This window comes from Dendrobates tinctorius, unplaced genomic scaffold, assembly GCF_039654945.1.
Source record: "Dendrobates tinctorius isolate UK_male_01 unplaced genomic scaffold, ASM3965494v1 ptg000120l, whole genome shotgun sequence".
In the NCBI taxonomy this organism is placed as follows: Eukaryota; Metazoa; Chordata; class Amphibia; order Anura; family Dendrobatidae; genus Dendrobates; species Dendrobates tinctorius.
Genome location: NW_027361788.1, coordinates 57,551 through 82,010, shown reverse-complemented (window position 1 = coordinate 82,010; position 24,460 = coordinate 57,551). Strand labels below are relative to the sequence as shown.

The following is a 24,460-nucleotide window of genomic DNA, read 5'->3' as shown; positions in this document are numbered from 1 at the left end:
ATAGAGTGCTGGCCAAAAGAAGAGATGGAAGCTGCAGATGTGAAGGCACGAAAGCTCCTCACAATGCATGGTGATCTCCACCCTAAGTCTAAGGGTCCCGTTTCACATAGCGACGCACCAGCGATCCCGACAACTATACGACCTGGTAGGGATCGCTGGTGCGTCGCTACATGGTCGCTAGTAAGCTGCCAAACAGGCAGATCTCTTCAACGACGCACCAGCGATCCTGACAACGATACGACCTGGTAAGGATCGCTGGTGCGTTGTCACACACCAGCTATTCTCAACGATTCCAGCCTGCGTCCCTGAGTTCTGCGTAGCCAACGAGGTCTCTCGTCGGCGTCAAACACAACGATGCATGCTGGCCAGCGGGACGCCGACGATGAAAAAATGTCCCAAGACATTCTAGCACGATCAGCGATATCCAGCGGTCACCGCTATGTGTCACATGTGGCGAGATCGCTGTTGCGTCACAAAATCGGTGACGCATCAGCGATCTTGCTAGCGATCTCGCTATGTGAGACAGGGCCTTAACATACAAAGATTGATTACCAACAGAAATGAGGGTGGTCAAGTGTTGATAAGCATCCAAGCCACCATCACGGATGAAACAAGGAGAATCCAAGAATACATGAGAAAAACGGCACGAAAAGAGGAGATGCTAAGAGAAAGTCTAAGGTAACAACAACAGATCAGGAAGGAAGAACAGGAACATGAAGCCCCATGGCAAGACAAGCCGCTGCATGGGATGTACCACAGACAGATAATGGAGGTGGATGACATGGAGAAATCCTACCAATGGCTGGAGAAAGCTGAACTCCGAGACAGCACAGAAGCAATAATCATAGCGGCATAAGAGCAAGCACTAAGTACCAGATTCATAGAAGCGGGAATCTACCACATAAGACAAGACCCACGGTGCAGACTATGCAAAGAAACCTCAAAAACAGTCCAACACATAATGGCAGGATGCAAAATGCAAGCAGGAACAGAGTATACTGAACGCCACAACCAAGTAGCGGGAATTGTATACAGGAACATATCAGCATATCGGCTAAGTCCAGGTGGGAGACCCCAGAGAAAGTGGTGGAGAATGAAAGGGCTAAAATCCTGTGGGACTTCAAGATCCAGACAGATATGCAGGTGTTGGCTAACGAACCAGACATTGTGATAGTAGACAAGGATCAGAAGACAGCAATGATAATAGATGTGGCAGTGCCAACTAGTGACAGCAACATCAGAAAGATGGAATATGAGAAGCTGGAGAAATACCAGGGCCTCAAAGGATAACTTGAGAAGATGTGGAACGTGAAGACAACAGCGATTCCAGTGGTGATAGGAGCACTTGGTGCAATGACCCCCAAGATGGGAAAATGGCCACAACAGATCCCAGGAGCAACATCTGAGCTCACTGTCCAGAAAAGTGCAAATCTGGGACAACTAAGATCCTGTGCAGAACCCTGAAATTCCCAGGCCTCTGGTAGAGGACCCGAGAATGAGAAAGTACAACAAAGACCACCCCCAGTGGGGGGTGAGAGGGAAGTACACACACAAAAAAAGGCGCAAGAACAATAGTGTTTCTAAGCCTTAGTAAGCAAAGTACCCCCAACCCAGACATGAAAAAAAAGGAGCAGATGTGGCCTTTTTGGAGCGGTAAGATAACAGCTCCCCGAACTACACTTATGGGGAGATGAGGGAAATTGTAGCAGAAGAGCAGCTGTTCTGCTTCTATTTTGCTAAATTATTCACATTTGTATTTACCAAGCATCCAAGTTTGTAAACAGAACGGTAAAGGCCCTGTCACACACAGTGATCTTGCTAGCGAGATCGCTGATTTTGTGACGCCACAGCGAACTTGCCAGCGAGATGGCTGTTTGTGACGGGGATCAGCGACCAGCACCCCTGCTGGGTACCGCTGATCATGCTCGATCGTCCTGGGCCATTTTTTGATCGCTGGTCTCCCGCTCGCCAGCACTCATTGCTGCGTGTGGCAGCGAGAGATCAGCGACGCTGGTTTCCAATGTAAACATCGGGCATCTAAGAGCCGCGCGGCTCTAAGATACAAGATGTTTACATTGGAAACCAGCTTGCTCGCTGGTCCTGATCGCTGGAGGGGCTGTCTATGTGACAGCTCACCAGCGATCAGCCTAACGATGTCCCAGCGATCCCATCCATGTTGGATCATCGGTGGGATCGCTGGGACATCAATATGTGTAACGGGGCCTTAAGAGCAGGAAAAGGTAGGGGAGTACCCACACATGCACTGCTCTCCTGTGAGCACAGCATCAGGGTTTGCACCAAAATCCATGACAAAAAGAATTTTGCTGAAAACCCTGACAGAGCCCTTCCCTGATAAGAGGTGGACAGAGTCACTGTGTACACTGCCTGGCTTCAATAGTGGCAGTGTTCATTTTTTTCAGATATGAACAAAAATATGGTCTGCAGCTTCTACATCCCCTGCAACAAAAAAGGTTGAAGAAGCTGCAGTGTAGTGGCACTACTAGTACCAACACGTACTGTATTTTCTAGGACTTTGAATATATGCAAAGAAGGATATCACAGACTCCACCTGGACAAAAAATACTTATACAGAAGACACATATACACAGTCCTCTATACTGTGCTCAATATATACAGAGGACACATATACACAATCCTCTATACTGTGCTCTCTATATAAAGAGGACACATACACAATCCTCTGTACTGGGCTCTCTATATACAGAGGACACATACAGTGGGGCAAAAAAGTATTTAGTCAGTCAGCAATAGTGCAAGTTCCACCACTTAAAAAGATGAGAGGCGTCTGTAATTTACATCATAGGTAGACCTCAACTATGGGAGACAAACTGAGAAAAAAAAATCCAGAAAATCACATTGTCTGTTTTTTTTTCATTTTATTTGCATATTATGGTGGAAAATAAGTATTTGGTCAGAAACAAGCAATCAAGATTTCTGGCTCTCACAGACCTGTAACTTCTTCTTTAAGAGTCTCCTCTTTCCTCCACTCATTACCTGTAGCAATGGCACCTGTTTAAACTTGTTATCAGTATAAAAAGACACCTGTGCACACCCTCAAACAGTCTGACTCCAAACTCCACTATGGTGAAGACCAAAGAGCTGTCAAAGGACACCAGAAACAAAATTGTAGCCCTGCACCAGGCTGGGAAGACTGAATCTGCAATAGCCAACCAGCTTGGAGTGAAGAAATCAACTGTGGGAGCAATAATTAGAAAATGGAAGACATACAAGACCACTGATAATCTCCCTCGATCTGGTGCTCCATGCAAAATCCCACCCCGTGGGGTCAGAATGATCACCAGAACGGTGAGCAAAAATCCCAGAACCACGCGGGGGGACCTAGTGAATGAACTGCAGAGAGCTGGGACCAATGTAACAAGGCCTACCATAAGTAACACACTACGCCACCATGGACTCAGATCCTGCAGTGCCAGACGTGTCCCACTGCTTAAGCCTGTACATGTCCGGGCCCGTCTGAAGTTTGCTAGAGAGCATTTGGATGATCCAGAGGAGTTTTGGGAGAATGTCCTATGGTCTGATGAAACCAAACTGGAACTGTTTGGTAGAAACACAACTTGTCGTGTTTGGAGGAAAAAGAATACTGAGCTGCATCCATCAAACACCATACCTACTGTAAAGCATGGTGGTGGAAACATCATGCTTTGGGGCTGTTTCTCTGCAAAGGGGCCAGGACGACTGATCCGGGTACATGAAAGAATGAATGGGGCCATGTATCGTGAGATTTTGAGTGCAAACCTCCTTCCATCAGCAAGGGCATTGATGATGAAACGTGGCTGGGTCTTTCAACATGACAATGATCCAAAGCACACCGCCAGGGCAACGAAGGAGTGGCTTCGTAAGAAGCATTTCAAGGTCCTGGAGTGGCCTAGCCAGTCTCCAGATCTCAACCCTATAGAAAACCTTTGGAGGGAGTTGAAAGTCCGTGTTGCCAAGCGAAAAGCCAAAAACATCACTGCTCTAGAGGAGATCTGCATGGAGGAATGGGCCAACATACCAACAACAGTGTGTGGCAACCTTGTGAAGACTTACAGAAAACGTTTGACCTCTGTCATTGCCAACAAAGGATATATCACAAAGTATTGAGATGAAATTTTGTTTCTGACCAAATACTTATTTTCCACCATAATATGCAAATAAAATGAAAAAAAACCAGACAATGTGATTTTCTGGATTTTTTTTCTCAGTTTGTCTCCCATAGTTGAGGTCTACCTATGCTGTAAATTACAGAAGCCTCTCATCTTTTTAAGTGGTGGAACTTGCACTATTGCTGACTGACTAAATACTTTTTTGCCCCACTGTATACACAATCCTCTATACTGGGCTCTCTATATACAGAGGACACATATACACAATCCTCTATACTGGGCTCTCTATATACAGAGGACACATACACAAATCTCTATACTGGACTCTATATACAGAGGACACATATACACAATCTTCTATACTGTGCTCACTATATACAGAAGACACAAACACAATCCCGTATACAGTGCTCTCTATATACAGAGGGCGCATATACAAAATCCTCTATACTGTGCTCTCTATATACAGAGGACACATATACACAATCCCGTATACAGTGCTCTCTATATAAAGAGGGCGCATATATACAATCCTCTATACTGGGCTCTCTATATACAGAGGACACATATACACAATCCTCTATACTGGGCTCTCTATATACAGAGGACACATATACACAATCCTCTATATTGTGCTCTCTATATACAGAGGACGCATATACTATACAGTCCTCTATACTGTGCTCTCTATATACAGATGACACATATACACTCTATACTGGGCTCACTATATACAGAGGACACATATACACAATCCTCTATACTGGGCTCTATATACAGAGGACACATATACACAAATCTCTATACTGGGCTCTATATACAGAGGACACATACACAAATCTCTATACTGGGCTCTATATACAGAGGACACGTATACACAAATCTCTATACTGGGCTCTATATACAGAGTACACATATACACAATCCTCTATACTGTGCTCACTATACACAGAAGACACAAACACAATCCCGTATACAGTGCACTGTATACAGAGGACACATATACAAAAATATCTATATTGCGCTCTATATACTGAGGACACATATACACAAATCTCTATACTGGGCTATATACAAAGGACACATATACACACACAATCCTCTATACTGTGCTCTCTATATACAGAGGACACATATACACAATCCTGTATACAGTGCTCTCTATATAAAGAGGGCGCATATATACAATCCTCTATACTGGGCTCTCTATACACAGAGGACACATATACACAATCCTCTATACAGAGGACACATATACACAATCCTCTATATTGTGCTCTCTATATACAGAGGACGCATATACTATACACAGTCCTCTATACTGTGCTCTCTATATACAGATGACATATACACTCTATACTGGGCTCACTATATACAGAGGACACATACACAATCCTCTATACTGGGCTCTCTATATACAGAGAACACATACATGCAATCCTCTATACTGGGCTCTCTATATACAGAGGTCACATATACACAATCCTCTATACTGTGCTCTCTATATACAGAGGACACATACAGTGGGGCAAAAAAGTATTTAGTCAGTCAGCAATAGTGCAAGTTCCACCACTTAAAAAGATGAGAGGCGTCTGTAATTTACATCATAGGTAGACCTCAACTATGGGAGACAAACTGAGAAAAAAAAATCCAGAAAATCACATTGTCTGTTTTTTTTTCATTTTATTTGCATATTATGGTGGAAAATAAGTATTTGGTCTGAAACAAAATTTCATCTCAATACTTTGTGATATATCCTTTGTTGGCAATGACAGAGGTCAAACGTTTTCTGTAAGTCTTCACAAGGTTGCCACACACTGTTGTTGGTATGTTGGCCCATTCCTCCATGCAGATCTCCTCTAGAGCAGTGATGTTTTTGGCTTTTCGCTTGGCAACACGGACTTTCAACTCCCTCCAAAGGTTTTCTATAAGGTTGAGATCTGGAGACTGGCTAGGCCACTCCAGGACCTTGAAATGCTTCTTACGAAGCCACTCCTTCGTTGCCCTGGCGGTGTGCTTTGGATCATTGTCATGTTGAAAGACCCAGCCACGTTTCATCATCAATGCCCTTGCTGATGGAAGGAGGTTTGCACTCAAAATCTCACGATACATGGCCCCATTCATTCTTTCATGTACCCGGATCAGTCGTCCTGGCCCCTTTGCAGAGAAACAGCCCCAAAGCATGATGTTTCCACCACCATGCTTTACAGTAGGTATGGTGTTTGATGGATGCAACTCAGTATTCTTTTTCCTCCAAACACGACAAGTTGTGTTTCTACCAAACAGTTCCAGTTTGGTTTCATCAGACCATAGGACATTCTCCCAAAACTCCTCTGGATCATCCAAATGCTCTCTAGCAAACTTCAGACGGGCCCAGACATGTACAGGCTTAAGCAGTGGGACACGTCTGGCACTGCAGGATCTGAGTCCATGGTGGCGTAGTGTGTTACTTATGGTAGGCCTTGTTACATTGGTCCCAGCTCTCTGCAGTTCATTCACTAGGTCCCCCCGCGTGGTTCTGGGATTTTTGCTCACCGTTCTTGTGATCATTCTGACCCCACGGGGTGGGATTTTGCGTGGAGCACCAGATCGAGGGAGATTATCAGTGGTCTTGTATGTCTTCCATTTTCTAATTATTGCTCCCACAGTTGATTTCTTCACTCCAAGCTGGTTGGCTATTGCAGATTCAGTCTTCCCAGCCTGGTGCAGGGCTACAATTTTGTTTCTGGTGTCCTTTGACAGCTCTTTGGTCTTCACCATAGTGGAGTTTGGAGTCAGACTGTTTGAGGGTGTGCACAGGTGTCTTTTTATACTGATAACAAATTTAAACAGGTGCCATTACTACAGGTAATGAGTGGAGGAAAGAGGAGACTCTTAAAGAAGAAGTTACAGGTCTGTGAGAGTCAGAAATCTTGATTGCTTGTTTCTGACCAAATACTTATTTTCCACCATAATATGCAAATAAAATGAAAAAAAAACCAGACAATGTGATTTTCTGGATTTTTTTTTCTCAGTTTGTCTCCCATAGTTGAGGTCTACCTATGCTGTAAATTACAGACGCCTCTCATCTTTTTAAGTGGTGGAACTTGCACTATTGCTGACTGACTAAATACTTTTTTGCCCCACTGTATACACAATCCTCTATTCAGTGCTCTCTATATACAGAGGACACATATACACAATCCTCTATACTGTGCTCTCTATATACAGAGGACACATATACACAGTCCTCTATACTGTGCTCTCTATATACAGAGGACACATATACACAGTCCTCTATACTGTGCTCTCTATATACAGAGGACACATATACACAATCCTCTATACTGTGCTCTCTATATACAGATGACACATATACACAATCCTCTATACTGTGCTCTCTATATACAGATGACACATACACAATCCTCTATACTGTGCTCTCTATATACAGAGGACACATATACACAATCCTCTATACTGTGCTCTCTATATACAGAGGACACATATACACAATCCTCTATACTGTGCTCTCTATATACAGAGGACACATATACACAATCCTCTATACTGTGCTCTCTATATACAGAGGACACATATACACAATCCTCTATACTGTGCTCTCTATATACAGAGGACACATATACACAATCCTCTATACTGTGCTCTCTATATACAGAGGACACATATACACAATCCTCTATACTGTGCTCTCTATATACAGAGGACACATATACACAATCCTCTATACTGTGCTCTCTATATACAGAGGACACATACACAATCCTCTATACTGTGCTCTCTATATACAGAGGACACATACACAATCCTCTATACTGTGCTCTCTATATACAGAGGACACATACACAATCCTCTATACTGGGCTCTCTATATACAGAGGACACATACACAAATCTCTATACTGGACTCTATATACAGAGGACACATATACACAATCCTCTATACTGTGCTCTCTATATACAGATGACACATACACAATCCTCTATACTGTGCTCTCTATATACAGAGGTCACATATACATAAATCCTCTATACTGTGCTCTCTATATACAGAGGTCACATATACATAAATCCTCTATACTGTGCTCTCTATATACAGAGGTCACATATACATAAATCCTCTATACTGTGCTCTCTATATACAGAGGTCACATATACATAAATCCTCTATACTGTGCTCTCTATATACAGAGGACACATATACACAATCCTCTATACTGTGCTCTCTATATACAGAGGACACATACACACAATCCTCTATACTGTGCTCTCTATATACAGAGGACACATATACACAATCCTCTATACTGTGCTCTCTATATACAGATGACACATATACACAATCCTCTATACTGTGCTCTCTATATACAGAGGAGACACACACAATCCTCTATACTGTGCTCTCTATATACAGAGGACACATACACACAATCCTCTATACTGTGCTATCTATATACAGGACACATATACACAATCCTCTATACTGTGCTCTCTATATACAGAGGACACATATACACAATCCTCTATACTGTGCTCTCTATATACAGAGGACACATATACACAATCCTCTATACTGTGCTCTATATACAGAGGACACATATACACAATCCTCTATACTGTGCTCTCTATATACAGAGGACACATACACACAATCCTCTATACTGTGCTCTCTATATACAGAGGACACATATACACAATCCTCTATACTGTGCTCTCTATATACAGAGGACACATATACACAATCCTCTATACTGTGCTCTCTATATACAGAGGACACATACACACAATCCTCTATACTGTGCTCTCTATATACAGAGGACACATATACACAATCCTCTATACTGTGCTCTCTATATACAGAGGACACATATACACAATCCTCTATACTGTGCTCTCTATATACAGATGACACATATACACAATCCTCTATACAGTGTGCTCTATATAAAGAGGACGCATACACAATCCTCTATACTGTGCTCTCTATATACAGAGGACACATATACACAATCCTCTATACTGGGCTCTATATACAGAGGACACATATACAGTGCTCTCTATATAAAGAGGACGCATATACACAATCCTCTATACTGTGCTCTCTATATACAGAGGACACATACACACAATCCTCTATACTGTGCTCTCTATATACAGATGACACATACACACAATCCTCTATACTGTGCTCTCTATATACAGAGGACACATACACACAATCCTCTATACTGTGCTCTCTATATACAGAGGACACATACACACAATCCTCTATACTGTGCTCTCTATATACAGAGGACACATACACACAATCCTCTATACTGTGCTATCTATATACAGGAGGACACATATACACAATCCTCTATACTGTGCTCTCTATATACAGAGGACACATATACACAATCCTCTATACAGTGCTCTCTATATACAGAGGACACATATACACAATCCTCTATACTGTGCTCTCTATATACAGAGGACACATATACACAATCCTCTATACTGGGCTCTCTATATACAGATGACACATATACACAATCCTCTATACAGTGCTCTCTATATACAGAGGACACATATACACAATCCTCTATACAGTGCTCTCTATATACAGAGGACACATATACACAATCCTCTATACTGTGCTCTCTATATACAGAGGACACATATACACAATCCTCTATACTGGGCTCTCTATATACAGAGGACACATATACACAATCCTCTATACTGGGCTCTCTATATACAGATGACACATATACACAATCCTCTATACAGTGCTCTCTATATAAAGAGGACGCATACACAATCCTCTATACAGTGCTCTCTATATACAGAGGACACATATACACAATCCTCTATACTGGGCTCTATATACAGAGGACACATACACACAATCCTCTATACAGTGCTCTCTATATACAGAGGACACATATACACAATCCTCTATACTGGGCTCTCTATATACAGATGACACATATACACAATCCTCTATACTGTGCTCTCTATATACAGAGGACACATATACACAATCCTCTATACTGGGCTCTCTATATACAGAGGACACATATACACAATCCTCTATACTGGGCTCTCTATATACAGATGACACATATACACAATCCTCTATACAGTGCTCTCTATATAAAGAGGACGCATACACAATCCTCTATACTGTGCTCTCTATATACAGAGGACACATATACACAATCCTCTATACTGGGCTCTATATACAGAGGACACATACACACAATCCTCTATACAGTGCTCTCTATATACAGAGGACACATATACACAATCCTCTATACTGGGCTCTATATACAGAGGACACATATACAGTGCTCTCTATATAAAGAGGACGCATATACACAATCCTCTATACTATGAGATCAGGCAGAGCGGCTCCGCTATGACTCCTCCTGACTTCCCTCCTCCCTGCACGCACATATTAGCAGCTGTCGGGTGGTGACACTATTTGGTAACCAATAGACAGAGCAGACGTCGTGGGAGTCGTAAAGCGCGATAGCCCTCAGAGTCGCCGCTTCTCACTATGGCCGTCAGCCCCGCGGCACTGCCACTCTGCTGCCGCCGCCTCTCACCGTCACAGCCAGCACCGCTGCAGTCTCCTCCTCCGTTACTCTACACCCTTACTCAGGTTCCTCACCTCCAGGATCCAGGCCATGAACGGATCCGCGCCGGAAGTGACGACACGCACCAGCACACGTGACAGGAGAAGGCGCTGCAGTGTAAACATCGGCGAGTGTTCAATAAACTTTATTGACGGTAACAAAGCAAACAAACACATTCTCGGTAACGAAAAGGCAGCCTGGGTTATGTTCTCCGTGTGTGGTTGAATGAGCATGGATTTAGTCACCTGTTCGGCTTGTTTTTCTGCTTCCTCAGCTCTTGCAATGCTGAGGAGTCCAGTATGCTTCGTCAGTGAGCTCCAGGGCCTCGGCTCTTGCAGTGCCATGCAGTCTGAAGGCTGGAAACTCTTTTTTAGAATAGGAGACCAAAAAACATTTTTTTCTTATGTCCAGGCCACCTTTTTCGGCCACGTTTTGCCCACCTCCCACAAGCTGTTCCCGATCCCCTGGGAGGGCCCATTTATTTAGTACATATGACGTCGGAGGCTTAAGCCATGTTCGCACTGTCAGTATTTTACATCAGTATTTGTAATCAGGAGAGGACCAATCAGAGGAAAAGTATAATAGAAACACGTCACCACTTCTGGATTATCACCCACTCCTGGTTTTGGCTTACAAATACTGAGTTAAAATACTGAACGTGTGAACGTGACCTTACGGTTGGCGTTTACAATGGAAAAAAAATCTCTCATAAGGACTCCATTCATCCAATGGAAGCCAAAACAGCCCATGCTTATGTGCCGGGTGCCTCCAGGGAGGTAGCACGTATCAGAAATGGAGATTAAGGAATCAAATTTGTTATTGATTTCCTGAAAAATTCCAATTTTGGGATTCAATTTGCACAAATCCAGCTAAATCGTGGTCAGCCATCGCCATTTCGATGGATTCCTTGGAAGGTCAGGGAAGGGTTAATAAAAGATTGTACTTGCCTGTTCTACCGCCACAGCTCCCCGCCAAGTCTCAGGATATTCCAGCATTGACTCAAGACTCACACGCAAGGGGTGATAAACACGTCCTTGAGATCAATGAGCTTCGCCTCCCATGTGACCGTGTGAGACATATTCAGCGACATAGAACCCTGTGTGGAGCTATGGCAGCAGGACAGGTCTTATTTGTTTTACCCCCCATCCTACTCTTCCGTTTTTTATCGCTTGGGGTATGGAGAAATTTAGAGCATAATAAAAATCATTTTGGAACACTTTAGTATCAAGACTGAATTAAATTGACCCAGAACAGATTTCTGGCGATTCGTTTATCACTAATCAGAAAACTTTTAATTTTTCAACTACTGGAATGCACGGTCCCATACAGAGGGTCACCACAAAAAACATATAAGGTGTGACATATTGTATCGTATGCACAATCGGTTCCGGCGGGCCATATACGCCCATAAAATGACATACGTCCGAGCCTTCCACCATTGGACTATTACATAAAAGTGTTCCTGATACATTTAAAGTGCTGCGGAATATGTTGGCGCTATAGAAATAAAATTATTATTTGGCCAGAAAAGGCTCAGATGCCATGTGCACTGTGTCTAAGGCCGGGTTACCATTGAGTTTTTTCCACTCTTCAGTGGCTCTGTCGTGGCTTCTGTCGCTAGTCATTAAAAACTAGAATCAGGCATATTTGCTAACAGCCATTGACTTTAATTAAGCAGACGGAGTCACTTTGTACTTGATTCAAACTCATTTTTGGCAGTGTCCGCCTTTTTGAGGCAGGCATCATTCAAAACGCTGTTTTTTGTGCTTACATGCCCACCTCAAAAAGACAAATATTGTTGAAAAATAGGTTCTCCTCATTAATGTCAGCGGCTCCTGATGCCTGAACCTCGTTTTCCTTGTCTTCAGACTGACACCCCGACATGTGGTTAAAACGTAATGTGAACATGGATTTAGGCTAAGGCCAGAGAAAAACACCAATATAAAAAAAACTTAAAATTTGAATGGTTTGCATTCTGCCTGCTGGCATCCATTCCAGGAGGTGACTACCTGGGGTCAGTTATGGGGTGATCACTTAACAATTCATTATAAGTGGCTGTGGTTTATGTGGAGTAGCCTAATTAGTACTGTTATCTTATAGGATTTTTAATTCTATTGTTTACTGCATATTACCAACCACCTCTGCAGCCTTTAAGAGGTGGCTGGTTTCCTAGGCAAGGAGAGCTCACTTGCAAGCTCTTTCAAATTCTAGGCAAAGCCACCATAGTACACTCCCACGGAAGAAGGCTTTGGCGCTGAAACGCACGTAGAGGTACTTGGTACTGCACCCCAGCTCTGGTAATCTAATCATGCCATTTATTTTTCTATACCCTTTGGTTCTGTTTGTTCTTAGTATGACGCCTTAAATGGGGGTTACATATGGAATTTAGACCAGTGTTTATTGTACACTATTGCACATTACTATTTATACTATATTGGTCCTGCACGACGTCCCTTATGATTATTTCAATTCAGTTTTGACTTGAGATCAAATGTTACACTATACAGTTATTTAACCTCTATGGTATATGCAGGGCTGTGGAGTCGGAGTCGTGAAGTCGGAGTCAGAGTTAGTTTTGGTTGGAGTCGGAGTCGGTAGAAATGTACCGACTCCAGCTTTAAAAAAAATGTATTAATATTTCATAATTGAACTTTCATATGAATTTTATAAATGTTACTCAAATATATATGTTCTATCAAACTATGAACAACAGTGATAAGCAGTTCTGCTGGAGATAGAGACATTTCTTACTTCTTGTGTGTCACTGTTCTCCACTGCCCTTATCTAATCTTATACTTGGTTAACCTCATGCTGCCCCAACCCCCCTACTTACAATGTATGAAACTGAAAGTGAAAATGTGTTGCAAATGCTTAGTAGTAAAGCTCCTCCTCTAGACTAGATCATACTAGGTGTGCATCTTCCAAGCATCTCAAAGCTGCCTGCTACTCAGAAGAGGAAGACTGTAAGAAGTATTATCCTTTCAACAAACTTTGCATCAGTTAACTGTGAGTACATGAGGAATAATAACAGTATTACTGACCACTATATCAGTTGTACGACCTGGCAATAATTTTGTACAATTGTTTTTAGGAAAAACAATTGTCATTTGGATTGTGAATGCAGAATTAAAAACCTGAGAATGTCAAAGAAGCATCACATTAAATCAGCTGTATTTGAACATTTCACCATCACTCAAGATAGAAAACATTATGTCTGTCAGTGTATGACAAATGATCCAGACGAAAACAAATGCTGTGAAGCCAAGATGAGTGCATATTCAGGCAAAGATAAAAATGCTCCTACCAGAGCTTCTAATCTAAAGAGACATTTACAGAGCTTTCATCCAGAAGTACTGAAAGCAGTGGATGAGAAAGGCTGCATCCAAACCAATGAACCAGTGCCCAGCTCTTCCAGCCAAACAAAGGAGCAGAGAACTTTGCAGCCATCAGTTGCAAGATATTTTGTCAGTGACAAAGTTACTGTGACAATGACAGTAGATACATTTAAAAAACAGATCATAGAGCTTGTTGTAAAGGATAGTGTGTCTATTTCATTATTTTCACGACCAGCTTTTATGTGTCTGAATGGGGAAATGGCCCGCAAGCTTGGTGTTTCTCTGGAGAGAGAGAGTATTAGAAAATTAGTAATCGAAGAAGCTTTTAAACAAAAGGAAGAACTTAAAAAAACTCTCAAGGGACGCTTTCTGTTTCTTAAAATGGATGCCTGCACACGTCACAGAGTGAACTATTTTGCCATCTATGTCCGATTTGTTTGTGACAAAAATGAAATAGTTACCAAGACATTGGCAGTAAAAGACACCAAAGCTCATCACACCAGTGAGTTTCTCCAGGTCTTGGTGGAAAAGGTTCTGCAAGACTATGAACTTAAAAAAGAGCAAGTTCTGTTGTAACTGACAATGCTTCAAATATGATAAGTACTATTAAGCTAATGAATGAGAGTAATGATGGTGACCAGCAGCTAGAAGAACATTCTGGGTCCACAGACACAGAAATGTTTGAAATAGAGGAACACAGTATTGTAACTGAGGAGCAAACTGAAGTTGCTTCAGATGAACAGCAACATGATAGTTTAGAAGATCTTGTTGAAACTGTGTCAATATGTTCTTTCATTCATCACATGCGCTGTGTTGTGCATACGCTACAGCTGGCTATAAGAGACAGTCTGCAAGAAGGACATGCTGCTGCACTGATTGGCAAGGTGAGAAAATTGTCTACTGTTGCCAGAACCCCTAAAGTTGACTCAATTTTGAAGAGATGTGCTAGAAAAGGGGCAATTATTGATCAAGCCACACGATGGGGCAGTACTTACTTAATGATTCAGCGCTTGGTTGAACTGAAAACCTTTCTTGTAGATATGGCTAACCCTCAACTGACGCTAAATGAAAGTCAGTGGAATCAGGTGACTGAGCTGGAAAAATTGCTAGAGCACCCATTTACAGTGACTAAAAAATTACAAGCAGAGGACTTAACTCCAGGTATTTTCTTAAAGGAGTGGAAGAACCTGATGTTTCGCCTGTCCCAAAGAGGAGGGTTAATTGCAAGTGGCATTGCTACATCAATGAAACTGAGAGAGGAGCTACTTTTACAAAATAACATTCTTTTGGCAGCTGTTTATGTAGATCCAATGCATCGGATTCTTCTAGATGATCAACAGCTAAGTAAAGGAAAAGAAGCTCTGTTTGAAATAGCAGTAAGGATGAAAGGGTTGCAGAACAGTCAGGAGGAACAAGAAGAATTTGGTCGTCCTGCCACATCTTCACCCTCATCATCAACTGATGAAGAATTTAATTTCGAAAAATATTTGGATCACAAGGACCGTGCAAAGCGTTCCCGCATAGAAGAGTCATCCCCATCAAGGAACACAGCCAGTACATTTCAGCAGAATTTTTCATGTGCACTAAAAGAAATTGAGAAATTTGACCGTTCATCAAAAATAACAGTGCAACAAGCGATTCCTCTGTATCCTGACATTGTCAGAGATGTTGCCCGAGTGGTTACTGCTTTGCCACCAACACAAGTTAGTGTAGAGAGGTTGTTCTCTGCTCTCAAAATAATTAGATCAGATTTGAGGGCATCCATGAAGGAGGATCTGACAGAGGCAATACTTTTTCTGAGGACAAATTTATAGATTTCTTCTTATTAACTGCATAAAAGTGTTTATTGCATATTTACTTACAGTTTAGAAAAGTTTATAAAAGTTATTTGCTATATTCTATATGTATTCTAATAAATGTAGTTTTTACTCTAAGTGGTCTGATTACTTAATGATGGTGAGAAACTGAATAAGCACGATGTTTAATATTTTACAACAGTAAATTTGTTGTTATGAATTGGCCATTTATGAAGGAGTCGGAGTCGGAGCCTGATAAAATCCAGGAGTCGGAGTCGCAACTGTGGCTTACCGACTCCACAGCCCTGGGTATATGTACCAATTTTTGGCTAGTTTGGTATGTATATTTCTTTATGATTCATTTATTAAAGTTTATTCTTTACTCTAAAGATAATGTGGTTACCTACACCTTCTTTTCTATATGATCTATGCTAATCTGCTGTAACTAATTTCTACGGTTCTTGTTATTTTAGATCATATTAATGACTATAATACATTATTAACTTACTTATCCTTTGATACTATACACAAGTTGCCGGATTCCTGTTTTTAATTTATACAGGGGAGTATGGCAATTGAGAAGGGGTTGAGCAAGTAGTGGATAATCCCTTTAAATCCTTTTTTTTTTTCTTGTATGAGTTGCAGATATGATCAACAAATTTTGCATCAGAGAATCTCAATAGGGTCAAGGCAGCTGAAACCTCCAATGGACTTTGGCTTGTGGTCTAGACTTCAGTACAGAAAACGCCAGGCACACAGGGAGCTTTCAACTTTAAAGGAATGTATTTTCAGAAAATTACCATTTAAATCAGGGTTTTTCTTGTGAAATTTACTATCTTAAATTAGATTCACTATCTATAATAAATAAAAAGAAATAGCAATTTTCACACTTGATGATTTTTATTATGCTCCAACATCCCTCTATACCCTAAGGATTTAAAAACGGAGGCGTGGGATGGGGGGGGGGGTAAAAAAAAAAAAAAAAAAAAAAAAAAATAAGACTTGTCTTGCCATCATAGCTCCACACACTATCATTTGGTGCTGACTTAGTGTCACGCGGTCACGTAAGAGGTTAAGGTCATTGACAGTAACTATGTGCATAAGGGGTGTCCTGAATCGGGACAGCAGATGTCAGGGGAAAGAATATTCCATGTGTTGGGGAAATAAACTGCTGACAAAGGTATCTTGCATGAAGATAGTCAACAACTCTACTTGACCATCTCCATAGGTCCTATAGACATAGGAGAGTGGAGAGCTAGTGAGCATGCCTGGCTGTTTGCTACTTTCCAAATGAAGTGACCCAGGACTAGTGATCAGTGGAACCGCCAGCATTAAGCAATTTGGTGCCTATCCTATGGAAAGGTGGTAATTTATAATAGTGGAATAACCGATTTAAAAAAGGACAAAAAAAGAGTTAAACACCTAAAATCCCCGAACTTGCCTGATTCTGCCGCTCTTTTCTGTTTTGCCCTTCCTCGCTACATTGCACAGATACTGCGCTAAAAAAAATGTGAAATCTCTGCTTTCCAGTCCAACAAGATACTCTTCCGTCTTCTTGAAGGGTCTCCGCTTTCATCCTTTTGCTCCCAGCCACTGCTAATCACAGCTCGGCCAAGCTGAAGGGAGGGGTAAAAGCGCACATTCCCAGAGGAAATACATTGAAGGAAGGCACAATTGGTCTGCAAGCAGAAATTTCACATACTGCGCTCCAGAAGAAACAAATGTGAATGTCTCTGCAATTGAGCGATGTAGTGTAAAGAGGAAAAGAGCATCAGAATCAGATGAGCTCAGAGTTTTTCAATTAAAATGTATTTATCTCCATTTTTATAAAGAACAAATGTGGACAAACAAGTTAGCTAAATGACAACAAGTAGACATGGGATAGAAACCGAATGTATTATTTTGCTGTAGAACAAAACAGAGTCCATTGATACAATTTGAATTGATAATAGATCATACATAATTATAAATATGTTACATTTTCTTATTAGATAAAGACTGCATATTTCTATAAACACTTATGTATCCATTATTTACAGACCTTTAAAAAAAAAAAAAAAAAAAAAAAATTATACATTTTGCCTCACTTCGAACATGCAAAATAAAAGCTATGGACAGAGGATTACTACATCTCGCCAGTATTTGCACTCAATGAGAAAATGTGAATATAGAATTTGGATCCCATAGGAGTATGGCTATATATAGACACACACACATATACAGTATGTATATATATATATACATACATACATACATACATACACACATACACTGCTTAAAGAAATAGAGGGAACACAAGCAGCCTTTTGCAAATGGAATAGTGCTCACCCACCTATCCACACTCTCTCTTTCCCCATGTGCTGACTTCTCCCGTCTGTGCTCTCTTCTTTGACCTGTCTACCCCATGTGCTATCCCCCTTGTCTGCTGTGTCTCCTTCCTGTGCTGTGTTCTCCCCTCATGTGCTGTCCCGTTTGAGCTGTCTCCCCCGTGCTCTGTCTCTATCACCTCTGTGTCTGACCGTGTACACAACATACCACAGCTCCTGGGCAGCGGAGGAAGCAAGAGACAAAACTGACATTACAGCAGGAGATCGCAGAGGATACATTTTGTGAGGTAAAATATTGTTTAAAAACAGTAGGTGAAATATTTTACCTCACAAAATTATAGAATCATAGAATCGTAGAGTTGGAAGGGACCTCCTGGGCCATCTGGTCCAACCCCCTGCTCAAAGCAGGATTCGCTAAATCATCCCAGTCAGATGTCTGTCCAGCCTCAGTTTGAAGACTTCCATTGAAGGAGAACTCACCACTTCTCATGGCAGCTTGTTCCACTCATTGATCACACTGTCAAAAAGTTTTTTCTAATATCTAATCAGTGTCTCCTCCCATTCAGTTTCATCCCATTGCTTCTAGTCTTTCCTTGTGCAAATGAGAATAAAGTTGATCCTTCTACAATGTGACAGCCCTTTAGATATTTGTAGACAGCTATTAAGTCTCCTCTCAGTCTTCTCTTTTGCAAACTAAACAATCCCAAATCCTGCAACCTTTCCTCATAAGACAGGGTTTGCAGACCGGTCACCATTCTGGTTGCTCTTTTCTGAACTTGCTCCAGTTTGTTGATGTCTTTTTTAAAATGTGGTGCCCAAAACTGGACACAATATTCCAGATGAGGTCTGACCAAAGAGGAGTAGACGGCAATAATGACTTCACGTGATCCAGACGGTATGCTTCTGTTAATACATCCTAGAATTGTATTTGCCTTTTTTGCTGCTGCATCACACTGTTGACTCATATTCAGTCTGTGATCTATTAGTATACCCAAGTCTTTTTCACATGTGCTGTTGCTTAGCCCTATTCCTCCCATTCTGTATATGCTTTTTTCATTTTTATTGCCCAGATGTAGCACTTTGCATTTCTCCCTGTTAAAAACCATTCTGTTAGTTGCTGCCCACTTCTCCAGTTTATTTATATCTTTTTGAATCCTCTCTCTCTTCTCTAGTATTAGCTATCCCTCCTAGCTTTGTGTCATCAGCAAATTTAATCAGTTTACCCTCAATTCCTTCATCTAAATCGTTGATAAAGATGTTGAACAATACAGGGCCCAGGACAGAGCCCTGTGGTACCCCACTTGAGACATTCTTCCAACTGGATGTGCAGCCATTTACGACCACTCTTTGGGTCCGATCACTAAGCCAGTTATGAATCCACCTAACAGTTGCCTTGTCCATTCCATACTTAGTCATTTTTTCAATTAAGACTGTATGAGATACTTTGTCAAATGCTTTGCTGAAGTCAAGATATGCTATATCTACAGCATTTCCTTGATCCACCCAATCAGTGATTCCGTCATAGAAGGAAATTAAGTTAGTCTGACATGACTTATTAGTTACAAACCCATGCTGACTCTGTTTAATCACTTCATTCTTATCCAGGTACTGACATACATGTTATTTAATAATTTGTTCAAAGATCTTTCCTGGTATAGAATTAATCCTGTGTTATCCCCTGCTGTAATGTCAGTATTGACTTTTGATTCCTCCCCTGCCCCGGAGATGTGGTATGCTCCGTACACGGCCAGACACAGACAATTTTTAAAATTAACTTTAGTTCGTGGGAAAAACCCCTTTAAGGTGACCGGCTTCCTCTGCCTGTAGACATGTCGTGCATCTGCCGCCGGGATCAGCAGAATGATTCACTACGCGGAATTCACGCAGGTGCAGTAAATCAGACCGCCGCCATCTTTGTGCAGATAGCGACGGTCACATTAAAACTGCGCATGCGCTCCTCCAGTACAAAGATGGTGGCGGTCAGTGAATCATTCGGCTGATCCCGGCAGCGGCGTGTTCGCAACGGTGCTTTGCTGGTGGTACCGTGCAAGAGGCTGCGTACGGCATATACAGTGTGCATGTGTGTTCTGCTGGTGGTACCGCACAAGAGGCTTGTACCACCAGCAGTTTCCATATTGAGACACCCATCACTTGGGTGTCCCAATATGGCAGTCGGTGAACTTCCGCCACTTGGAATTCTGGGATTCGGAAACATCTGGATGGAACAGGATGTGAAGCCATTACAAGGTAAGTATATATTAGATACACATACATACACACACACAGCAGGTACATTGGTTACAGAAATTTCTCTAAATGTCCAATTGAAACGATACTTGCCTAATTGTACAGACGTGCTGCATTAACGGCTGTAATGACACATCAGTTGTAGAAACTTTTGCATGTAAAGAGTATAACGGTTCTGCTGATCATCACTGGAAAGTCGACAAGCTCTGCAAGAAAACCCTATGCAGTTCATGCTACATGGAAGCGTTAAAGGGGTTATCCGGGACTTTTACATTGATTTCCTAGCCTTAGAATAGGAAATCATTATCTAATCGGTGCTAACCCCCAGCAATCATCTGGTATTTGTTCTAAATGTAAGCACAGCCACTGCATATCATCCATTGAAAAGAATAGTAGCTGCTCTGCAGTACCCGGCAACGTGTGCTACACATCGTATGGAGCTGTGCTCTGCAACTACGTCCCGTATGTTTACATCCGGCCGCTTCTAGAGCCAAGTGTTAGACAACCACCAATCTCATATTGATGACCTATCCTAAAGATACAGTGGGGAAAAAAAGTATTTAGTCAGTCAGCAATAGTGCAAGTTCCACCACTTAAAAAGATGAGAGGCGTCTGTAATTTACATCATAGGTAGACCTCAACTATGGGAGACAAACTGAGAAAAAAAAATCTAGAAAATCACATTGTCTGTTTTTTTTTCATTTTATTTGCATATTATGGTGGAAAATAAGTATTTGGTCAGAAACAAAATTTCATCTCAATACTTTGTGATATATCCTTTGTTGGCAATGACAGAGGTCAAACGTTTTCTGTAAGTCTTCACAAGGTTGCCACACACTGTTGTTGGTATGTTGGCCCATTCCTCCATGCAGATCTCCTCTAGAGCAGTGATGTTTTTGGCTTTTCGCTTGGCAACACTGACTTTCAACTCCCTCCAAAGGTTTTCTATAGGGTTGAGATCTGGAGACTGGCTAGGCCACTCCAGGACCTTGAAATGCTTCTTACGAAGCCACTCCGTTGCCCTGGCGGTGTGCTTTGGATCATTGTCATGTTGAAAGACCCAGCCACATTTCATCTTCAATGCCCTTGCTGATGGAAGGAGGTTTGCACTCAAAATCTCATGATACATGGCCCCATTCATTCTTTCATGTACCCGGATCAGTCGTCCTGGCCCCTTTGCAGAGAAACAGCCCCAAAGCATGATGTTTCCACCACCATGCTTTACAGTAGGTATGGTGTTTGATTGATGCAACTCAGTATTCTTTTTCCTCCAAACACGACAAGTTGTGTTTCTACCAAACAGTTCCAGTTTGGTTTCATCAGACCATAGGACATTCTCCCAAAACTCCTCTGGATCATCCAAATGCTCTCTAGCAAACTTCAGACGGGCCCGGACATGTACAGGCTTAAGCAGTGGGACACGTCTGGCACTGCAGGATCTGAGTCCATGGTGGCGTAGTGTGTTACTTATGGTAGGCCTTGTTACATTGGTCCCAGCTCTCTGCAGTTCATTCAATAGGTCCCCCCGCGTGGTTCTGGGATTTTTGCTCACCGTTCTTGTGATCATTCTGACCCCACGGGGTGGGATTTTGCGTGGAGCACAAGATCGAGGGAGATTATCAGTGGTCTTGTATGTCTTCCATTTTCTTATTATTGCTCCCACAGTTGATTTCTTCACTCCAAGCTGGTTGGCTATTGCAGATTCAGTCTTCCCAGCCTGGTGCAGGGCTACAATTTTGTTTCTGGTGTCCTTTGACAGCTCTTTGGTCTTCACCATAGTGGAGTTTGGAGTCAGACTGTTTGAGGGTGTGCACAGGTGTCTTTTTATACTGATAACAAGTTTAAACAGGTGCCATTACTACAGGTAATGAGTGGAGGAAAGAGGAGACTCTTAAAGAAGAAGTTACAGGTCTGTGAGAGCCAGAAATCTTGATTGCTTGTTTCTGACCAAATACTTATTTTCCACCATAATATGCAAATAAAATGAAAAAAAAAGACAATGTGATTTTCTGGATTTTTTTTTCTCAGTTTGTCTCCCATAGTTGAGGTCTACCTATGATGTAAATTACAGACGCCTCTCATCTTTTTAAGTGGTGGAACTTGCACTATTGCTGACTGACTAAATACTTTTTTTCCCCACTGTATATCATTTGGGTGTGATCGGCCAACCCTTTACCTGACGCAGTACCTGTCATACAGCTGATCAACCCAGGGCAGCGTTCCAAAAACGGATGAGACAATCCCTCACTTTCACAACCTTACAGAAAGTACAACATAAATAAGTGCTCCCCCTTTTGCTCATCTTGTATTACTATACAGTCTATAGGAATCTCACATCTGCAGATTTACATTGCAAGCGACCATGTATGTTTGCATCAGTCTCATTTATCAGAATAGGACAAGCGTTCGCCACGGAAGTGGCGCTACTACAACTTTTGGAGTGGGTACAATTTTGTAGTTGCAGACATTTCTGCAACAAATCTGCCATGTGTGACTGTCAGAACTAAATTATATATAAAATATACTTTACATACATAGTAAGAATGAAAAATAAAATACGTAATGTAACCCTTTCAAATCAAGGGTTTTTCAGGCACATTTTCACGCTTTTAACATGCACCAATAAAACCAGAAAAAAAAAGGAAAATGAAAGCCCAGACTTATATTTCACAAAGGTAGAATGTAAGACCACCAACCAGTATTTTATTAGTTACCTTCTTGAAACATAAAAATTCTTGGTTTAAAGCAAAAAAAAAAAAAAAAGTCTGACAAACGCTGAATAGAAGACACTCATCTCCTCAAAACTCCCGATAAATGCCCTGTAAGGTCGGCATGCATATATCTTCTCAAAAGCAATAAACTGAAAGGACCAAAAAAATCTTCATGCTCCCGATCCTGATAATATGCAGTCACGGATGGCACAAGTGTCCTGATTAGGGAACGATTGGTAGATTTGCAACTGCTCAGAATTACCTCCTTTAGAAGAACAACTCCAATATGTGAAAATCAGGTGATAACGTAGGCAAGGGTTACAGGCCATCAATATCATTCCTGCTCGCACTTGCTTCCTGAACTCGCCGTCCAATCTGAAAAAAGCGCAAATACCACTGGTACCATTAGTGAGATGTCACCTTACACAGCATATTGATGTTTATAGTGTTGGGAAGGAGGAAGATTAAGGAGGAACAGAATGTGACGTAAAGAAAAAGATGGAACACATTCTAGCAGTGCTGCATTCACAGCAACACTGCTCAGTACACCTGCAGCTTTTCTGTGTGGTACTAAATGAAAAAAATGCATAGTTAGTATATGGGAGACCTCTTAGCAGCTAGTGTCAGAGTGAATTGTAAGTTATAGCTAGCGCCTACAGAGCAAATCTCTATCCCTTATATTCTACTTGTGACAACCAGGAGGTAATCTGGCTTTGCTAAGTTCCGTATCGGGAGGAGAGCATGGGCAGTGATGTCACATCTACAAATATCCTATAAATCACACAGTGGTGCGATATCTGCCATTCAAGTACATGAGACAGCAGACGTGACTCCCCGATACGGAAGTGAGTGTAGCCATATTACCCCTTTAAAGGCATAACATAATACACAGGTCCTTAGCAGTGAAAGGACTATATGGGATCCATTCTTCTTTTTTAAGGAGGAGAATTAGTAGATCATAACATTACTGTTGTCCTTATGTGAAATATCTAAAGGGTATTCTGACAATTTATACCATCCTTCAGCTATCAGAATGGAGGTCTCTGGCCAAACATGGAAAAGACAAGGCATGAAATGCTCTCTCCATTAACATCTGTGGGAGTTACAGGAACAGCAAGGCCAATGTCTATTTTATTTGAGCCATCGCCCCTCCCTCACCGTAGCTGGGTATGTCAATGGTTAGAGTACCCCCCTTTAATGCATCCCTTTATGGTTGGTGGGGACCTCATCAATCCTTAAAAAAAGGTTATCACCCATAGATCATAAATGGACAGCACAGCCTTGTGATGCACCTT

At 41.7% G+C, this 24,460-nt stretch overlaps 1 protein-coding gene across 3 annotated transcripts in view; it reads right to left on the bottom strand.

Moving 5' to 3' along the window:
• The window catches only part of RABGAP1 (RAB GTPase activating protein 1), a 263,850-nt gene extending 252,980 nt beyond the window's left edge, over positions 1 to 10,870 (bottom strand). For 2 of the 3 annotated variants that reach the window (XM_073590685.1, XM_073590687.1), the window contains exon 1: positions 10,785 to 10,870. The gene's annotated coding sequence lies outside the window, so the exon portion shown is untranslated. Of the gene's footprint in view, positions 1 to 10,719 lie in introns of all 3 variants that reach the window. The other variant, XM_073590686.1, reaches the window with a different exon arrangement.
• Positions 10,871 to 24,460: the final 13,590 nt, after the last annotated feature.